Source organism: Gossypium hirsutum, chromosome D04 (assembly GCF_007990345.1).
Source record: "Gossypium hirsutum isolate 1008001.06 chromosome D04, Gossypium_hirsutum_v2.1, whole genome shotgun sequence".
Taxonomy (NCBI): domain Eukaryota; kingdom Viridiplantae; phylum Streptophyta; class Magnoliopsida; order Malvales; family Malvaceae; genus Gossypium; species Gossypium hirsutum.
In genome coordinates this window covers 17,904,124-17,912,860 of record NC_053440.1, presented here as the reverse complement: position 1 = coordinate 17,912,860, position 8,737 = coordinate 17,904,124, and the positions used below count along the sequence as shown (strand labels likewise).

The 8,737-nt window shown below is 35.2% G+C and overlaps 1 pseudogene; it reads left to right on the top strand.

Annotated features, from left to right (window-relative positions):
* Positions 1–263: 263 nt before the first annotated feature.
* Positions 264–7,145, top strand: LOC107899754 (two-component response regulator-like PRR37; annotated as a pseudogene).
* Positions 7,146–8,737: the final 1,592 nt, after the last annotated feature.

Below are 8,737 nucleotides of genomic sequence, written 5' to 3'. Positions count from 1 at the left end.
CCGTCTCCTCAAATTCCCCAAGCATCATTAACTCAACGCACAACGTGCCACTTGTCCCTTTACACGATTCAGTGAATCGCCGAAGATCCACCACAAAACTACTGACAGCCAAGCTTTAAATCTCGGTCCCACGTCATCAGATTTAGTCCCACGTGGTTTGCTGACATGGCGTTATTTCGAGCCGTTACTTAAGCCACGTGATCTCCACATCAGCAATATAATATCTTTTTTATTTTATTTTATGTATCTTCATCGTTTTTTTTACTCTTACAATCTTTGGCCTTCGCCGTTTCTCAACCAGTCAAGCCATATTTTTTCCCTCAAAATCTTCTTTTGAAATTTAGAATTTTTTCTTTTTATCATTTATTAAATAAAACCCCTAGATTTTTAATGTGCTTTGAGTAACTGGAAGCGAGATTTGGAGTGTTTTTTTCCTCTGAAATTTTCATTGTTTTTAGCTTTTGAAAATTTCGACCGTTAAGAGAATGGGATGAGGAATGAGGATCGATCTGAAACGAGTTCCGAAAGGTAAATAATTGCAGCATTTTTTTTAAAAAATTCAAGTATATTTTTTGTTAACAATTTTCTCGGTTTCTGGGGTTTCTTTTGCTATTGGGAGACTAAACCTTTTTTTTTTCCTTTTTCAATTTTCCTGAAACTGGGTTTGAAATTCGGATGTTGGTTTCATTTGTCATTGTTTATTAAATCTCTGTCTTTTTTCTTTCATTTGATTATAATTTTTTTTATGTTGTTCAAAATTCAATCTTTTAGTTCTTTTCTTTTTCCAGTGGAAAATAAGAATAGTTTCTTTTTTCTTTCTTTAACCCTGCCCCCGGGAGAACAAAGAGCAAAAAGAGAAGGCATTGGAGCATTTATTTGAATAAAGAGTGATTCAATTCATCAAATTTATTTGAATCGACTTACTTTTGAATGTTTCAGCTAGTTTTCTTCTTTATTTCTTTATTTCAATCATATTTTTTTTCATTTTTATTCGATATTTTTTGTCTTGTCATCATAGAAAATTGGTGCTGTTTTCAACTATACTGACGTAAAATTTGAGAATTATGGTCTAGTACGATTCTTGGACTGTAAGATATTTGGGGAAAATAAATCTGGAAATCGAAATTTCAAGTCTTTTTCTTTTGGTTGTTTAATTCAGTTTTTGCAGTCTGTTTTAAATTGAATATTTTGAATTAGCCATATTGAGGATTTAAATTTCGATTTCATTTTCTTTTCGTGCATATAATTTCAATTTATAAACGTTTCTAGTTTCTTTATATTTCTTTTACTTCGTTAAACATTACGAAAAAATGATTATTTTATGAGAAGTGCATTCTATTGCTACTTTATTATTATTATTATTATTATTTGAATTTTTTTGTTGCTTTATATATATATATATTAGTAGAAGAATAAAAAAACTAAATTTTCTTGAATCACTAGCTGAATGTAAGTATTTGATATTTCAGTTTCTTGATATTTCTATCTAAGTGACTGAAACTGAAAAATATGAATTTGTATGCCGTGGAAATGGAACAGTACAACCTAACTTAAAGGCTTCTTTCCTATGATACTCCGACTCTTTATTTTTCTTGAAGTACTTGTCTTTGTTGTGATACATATTTGGACATAGGTGTCACCTTTCAAAGATCATCCAAACCTTAAACCCATGCTTTATTGTTGAGTTGAATGGATTTGAATTTATTGGGTTTAGTAGTAAGATGAGAGCGAGTGTTATATGAACATGGCTGTTATATGTGGCTGACATCTAATGCCAACTCTTTTATTTGTTAAATTCCGTATGGTTTCGTGAAGGTTTATGTTTTTAGAGGTTTGTATTTGAAGACAATGGGATGTGCAAGCTTGTTCTCAGAATAATGGAACCAACTCAATCCAGTTCCTTCCTTGTTATCGGTCTTTTGAATCCGGTTGATGGGGATGGTTCAAGTGAATAATAGTGGAAATAGCAATATAATCTGTTTACCAAAGAAGAAAAGAAGAAGAAGAAGAAGAAGAAGAAGAAGAAGAAGAAAGAAAAAGAAATAGCAGTATAACCTAGCTTAGGCTTCTTTCCTGTTGAATGCAAGAGTTTCTTAAGTGTTTTTGAGAGCTCGTATTTATATGTGTGTGCTTTACTGTTGAGTTAAATGGGTCTGAGTTTTATGGGGGTGTAGGCATATTTGTTAGTAAGATGAGAATAACTGTTACATGCAAATTTATATATGATTGTTATATGTGGGTGACATCTAACACTAAATCTTTAATATGTTCTAGTCTGTAGGGACTGGTGAAAGGTTTGTGTTTGTAGACGTTTGTATATTGAAGACAACGGGATGTGCACGCTTGTTTTTGGAATAGAAGAACCAACTCAATCCAGCGCCTTCCTCCTTGTCAGTCTTTTTGAATCTGGTTGATGGGGATGGTTCAAATGAATAATAACAGTCCCGTGACTAGTGGATTGGTTGAACTGAATACACATATCTGTGATGAGAAAATGAACATAATGGATGGAGTCACGGGTGAGGGGCAGGGCCTCTCGGACGAAGATGAGTCACGTATTAATGAGGATGTGGAAAACAGAAACAAGGGGAAGAAAGCAGTGGTTCAGCGTCGTGGTCCTTTAGTTTGCTGGGAGAGGTTTTTACCACTAAGGTCTCTGAAGGTTCTATTGGTTGAAAATGATGACTCAACTCGACATGTTGTTTGCGCATTGCTGCGAAATTGTGGCTATGAAGGCTAGTGAATTTTCTCAATATAGAATTTCTCGTTTTGCTATATGATATTATAGTGTCTTATACAGTGAAAATTGGACTAGTGACATAAGTTACCTGAAGATTAGTGTTCAGCGGCTTACTTCATTGTTGTTATTGCATAAGGGCAGCTTATGGTGGATTGGATTCTTTATTATTGAGTACAATATTTTGTATTAACAATTTCTTTTAACTTGACAGCTTATTTTCTTCTTGGTTTTGCTCTTTTACTTTGACTGGTTATAAATAGGAAAGTAAATATTCAGTCACTCCTAATTTATTCATACTGACTTGTTTGTCTAATTATAGTATTTTTCCAACATTAAGGTCGTATGATGCTATGTTGCTTTGAATCTTCATTTTTCTTACATATTTTTGGGCGAGGGTATTGGATATGACCCTCAAAGGACCTTCCAAATACATGAAAAACCTTCGGAAAAGAAATTTGAAAATACTTTGGCCAAATACATGCTTATAATCAACAAACACCCAAATTTGAGCAACATAGATATGGTATATCTCAGAGGATTTTGATTGTTCTTAACTATATTGCATTTATTTCCAGCATAAATAGCCCTCTTGGTTGATATTTATATGATTGCTATATATATATATACATTCACCTTGTATACACCATTTATGCACGTCTTTTTTCCTGTTTTTCTTCCTATTACCTATGAGCCTAAGGTTTTTTTTTCTCAATCTTGGCAGTTACTGCTGTGTCAAATGGTTTGCTAGCTTGGAAGATCTTGGAAGATCTAACCAATCATTTGATCTTGTTTTAAGTGAGGTAGTAATGCCTTGTTTGTCAGGCATTGGCCTTTTATGCAAGATAATGAACCACAAAACTCGCAAGAATATTCCAGTGATTAGTGAGTATATTTCCTTAATTGTTTCTCTGGTTTTTAAAACAATGCAATTTTATACCTTTTTTTCTTAACAATTGATGCTTTTAACTGCTACACCTGGTGAGTTTTGTGTGCAGTGATGTCTTCTCATGATTCTATGAACATAGTCTTGAAGTGTTTGTCCAAGGGTGCAGTCGACTTTTTAGTTAAGCCCATTCGAAAGAATGAGCTTAAAAATCTTTGGCAGCATGTTTGGCGGAAATGCCACAGCGTGAGTTACTATAGTTAACTCATTTTATGTATGAAACTATATGAACAATTTCAGCTCTGTCCTTTATATTCCTTTTTCTCCGTCAATTGTTGAGCTGCTTGAGTGAAAGCAAGTTGCTCCTATGGCGAGTTTCCTAATTGAAATCTTGGAATGTTTATACAAAATGTTTGCTTTTACGATTTTGTTGTTTTTACCAGTTTCTTGACATGAGATAGCAGAAAAATGCAAAATATTTTTTCATCTGTTATCTTTCAACAGTCTAGTGGTAGTGGAAGTGGGAGTGGCATACAGACTCAAAAATCCACAAAATCAAAGAGTGGTGATTCAGACAACAATACTGGAAATAATAAGGAGGATGACATCGGAAGTGTGGGATTGAATGCGCAGGACAGAAGTGACAATGGAAGTGGCACTCAGGTGAAGTTATATACTTCATTACTTATTCTTGTTGTTTTTATTGGTCATAGATTGAAACTATACTTGCTTCGATCATGCTTTCAACTATTTTTGTTCGGTTTTCAATTTCTTTTATGCTTTGACATTGTTTATGGTATTATGCGGTTCTTCTGAGTACTGTAATGGGCAGCATGATATGAAATTTTACGCATTAAACCGATTATGATTAAATTCCAAAATTAATTGTCAAATATAAGATTGTTTGGAATTTACTGATAGGTTTTATAACAATCATGTAGTGTTTTCTCAGCTTTATATATAAGCTTTTGTTTCTTTTGACCTCACTCCATCTTGTTGCTTTTTTTATGAATCAGGACAAATTCAGTTGTAAAATTAGCCTTCAAAACCTAATAACACGGCACTTATAAATACAATCAGTATCTTAATTTTTCTTATTTTAGTTTCCACTAAGTCATCATTCAAATCTGCTGAGCAATTTCATATTCCTTGTTAGAGTATAATATTGCATTTTATGCTTTTAGACATGCACTTTGATACACATGCATAGGTAGCCAAATTGTTTCAGATACGACTCTTTGAACTTGTACATGCATCTGTCCTTTGAGTTCATCCAAAGGTTTCAATTTATTATTATGAAAGATTGATGACATGTTCACTGGTGCAATATATTTATGGCCGAAAACCTTAAATACACTGTTAATTTGGAATTTCGGGATGCCGTAAAATTGTTTCTTTGCAGAGCTCGTGGACAAAGAGGGCGATAGAGGTCGACAGCTCCCAGCCAATATCAGCACGAGACCAGGTCATGCATTCAAGGTCTGAAGTGCTTGGTAATATCTGGGTTCCTGTAACAATCACGAGGGAGTGTGACGGTCGGGATGATGAACTTGGTATGTGCGGAACTGTTAATGGACTTCCGCTATTTATATGGTTGTTGTTCTTTTCTTTTTCTTTGATTAAATTGTGATGCATCACAATGCCAGACAATGCAGTTAAGGGAAAAGATTTAGAGATAGGAGTTCCTAAAATTACAGCTTTGCAGCTTGAAAACCCAAGTGAAAAGGTCAATACCAACGTAGCTGGTGGTAATCAAGAAAAATTATCTGAACTCAACCCTAGTAAAGATGATGAGAAACTAGAGAAGGCACAATTGGAGCTTACTGGTGAGAAACTCGGTGTTGATTTGGTAAACCAAGCTGCTGATGTGATAGGTGTCATCTCCAAGAACACCGATGCACAGATAGAAAGTGCAGTCTTTGACATCCCAGATGGTCTCTCCCAGGTCTCCGATACAAAAGGTAAGGTCATCTACAAAACAAAGGAAATGCCTTCCCTCGAGCTAAGTTTAAAGAGACTGATAGATGTTGGAGATAGTGGAACAAGTGCCCCTGAGCGAAATGTGTTGAGACATTCGGATCTTTCAGCCTTCTCAAGGTATTTGGAAACTGTAGCTTCTAATGCTTAAATATCCCAATTTCACAGTCCAAGTAATTTCCATTTTCATGCAGATATAATTCTGGTGCTACTGCTAATCAGGCTCCAGTAGGAAATGTTGGTAGTTGTTCTCCTCTTGATAATAGCTTGGAGGCTGCTAATACGGATTCTATGAAGAATTTCCACTCGAACTTGAATAACATGCCTCCGAATCAACAGTCCAATAGTAACAATAATGACATGGGTTCGACCACTAACAATGCCTTTAGCAAATCAGCAGTTCTCAATGACAAGCCAGCATCTAAAACTTCGGTTCCCTCTTCAGCTTTACAGCCTGTCCAGAAGGGCCATGCTACTGCAATGCAACCTCCGGCAGAAGATAAGGCTGATGCTGCAATCGGCAAGAAGATTTTAACTAAAGCAAAGGGCACGGACCAACAGGTGCGAGTGCAGCATCACCATCACCACTATTACCACTACCACCATCATGTCCATAAGATGCCCCAAAATCAGAAATTAGATAACCAGGACGATCTTTGCCAGTGTGGGTCATCCAATATGTCAAGTGCACCACATGTTGAAGCCAATGCTGGTAACCATAGTTCAAATGGAAGTGCACCGGAAAGTAACCATGGAAGCAATGGACAGAATGGGAACATCACTGCATTAAATTGTAGAGGACTAAATCTCGAAAGTGAGAATGGGCTTCTGGGGAAAGGCGGAACTGTTGGTGGAATCGGATTTGGAGGCAGTAATGGGGCTGATCAAAACCGTTTTGCTCAAAGAGAAGCTGCTTTGAACAAATTCCGCCAGAAAAGGAAAGAACGATGCTTTGAGAAGAAGGTAAATTTATTCCGTGGTTCAGAATTTTATGAAAATTGATTAAACCTTCTGAGTAAACCTAAATATTTGTTGGACGTACGATATACATAACCGTCTTGGACTTACGGAAAACTCAATTTTCCCTAATAGTGTGCAGCTTTACTGGTATCTTTTGGGGCTATCCCCCAGCAACGTTACCTCATCTGAGTTGATTTACAAGTTCTAAATGTTTAATAGATGTTTTTCCATTCTGATTCTTATTGGCATTTGAATTTTCAGGTTCGATATCAGAGTAGAAAGAAGCTGGCTGAGCAGAGACCACGGATTCGAGGACAGTTTGTACGACAAGTCCCAGAAAACAAAAACAAGGATACCAATTGCTAACCTCAACACTCTATCCTTAGTCCGCGCAAATTTTTGCCTACCAGATTACGAGAAGGGAGCACTGGTTCGGATTCGATGTGCAGATTATGCTAGTAATAAAAATTTACGAACCATTAATCAAAGATTGAATTCCTTATGAGTAATTTGAAATGTACTTTAGTAATCCGACTTACATGGCTTGCAAGGGTTGCCCTAATATATAGTATTATCATTTCAGTATTATTGTTTGCTAAAAGGCTTGCATGAATGACACTGGTACTCAATGTGTTAGTGCTCTTTCTTAACCATTATGGTTTCTTTTAGGGTGTTTTTTTCTAGGATTTGGATATTTGCAAATATATAAATTTTTTCAGATATTTTTTATCCCTTAAGGACACCCGTAATTTAAAATATTTATTTCATTCGAAAATTTTAAAGTATTATTTTAAAATTTGATCTAAATCGAAAAAGTTTCTTTGATTTTGCCCTTATCGAGTTCAAGAAATTTGAAACTCAGTCAAGTTTGGATTTTTTTTTACCATCCCTAATCCCTGCTCTTTAAGGATCTTATCAAGTGGCATTCCTCCTTTTTTTTTTCACTTTGTTAGAAGGACACAATGATTGGGACTCTCAGAATCTCAAGGAAATCTTTAAGAATACTAGCATTTTCTCCACATTTCTTATCACCAACTTCCTAGAACAAAACTCTGCCCTAATTGATCACATCAAGTCAACTCATATACCCCTTAACTTGACCACTTATCCTAACCCAGAGCCTAGGTGGTAAGGTCTTTACTCAGCAAAACCCATAATGAACTCTATTTAAGCTTTATAAAAGCTTGTCCTTTCTACTAAAAAGGGCAAGACTACCCAATATTATAAAAAAAAATTGCATTGACTTGGACACTTGGAAACTATATTAGTAACTCTCGTCACTATAGTGTAAATCTCATCTTCCTGTTCCAAAAACCTTATTGATAATCTTTACATCAACAATTGGCATCATTTGTGGAAAGGAGAAAAACCATGTCTCTGCCTCCCTCTAAATAATCCCCTCTAAAGCCCAAAATATACTCGATTGTGACACTAAACTTCACTCCCTCGGTAACAAACCTTATATGTAGGGTTACCAAGATCATCTTTGTGACAATGAACCATATGATCCATACTTCCTCAACTAATTCATTAAAATAGGGGGCACAAACTTTCACAAACCTCAACTATCATTGGGAACTAACCATTGGAGGACCATTACCAAAACCCATTGGTAAAAAGTATCGGTGCCCTCAGTATTCGTGAATATTTAGAGTTGTGTGTCCAAAATTAAATTCTTCGAGCCCAAGTTCACAAGAACCTCTACAATTCAACAAGGGTTCTATCTTCTCTCTCAATAAATAGATGGCACCGATAGAGCTATTTACAAAACTTTGAGAGATTATTATTCTATTGAAAAATAGAGAGAATTTATTCTCAATTATTTAATATATTTTTCCAGAATATAAATTATATTGGTTTCTATTAAGAAAAGAGAATTTTTGTTTTCACCCCAAATAAACAGAGAGAAAACTTTTTTTAGTTCTGTGTTTCGATTCAATTGGTTTGAGCTCTCATTCAAAGCAATTCGTTGTACGAGAATAGCGGAGAAGGTCATTTGGTTGAAAGCTGAAAATAACAAACGTTTGTTGAGCTAAAAACACATGTATGATTTCGGTTAGGGTTTATTGCTATACATATTACAAACTGGGTCAATTTTCAAAATTTTAATTTTTCGCTGTGCAAGAAAACCATTTTCAAACCAGATTTTTTTTCCAACTGTAGTAGGAACATCATTA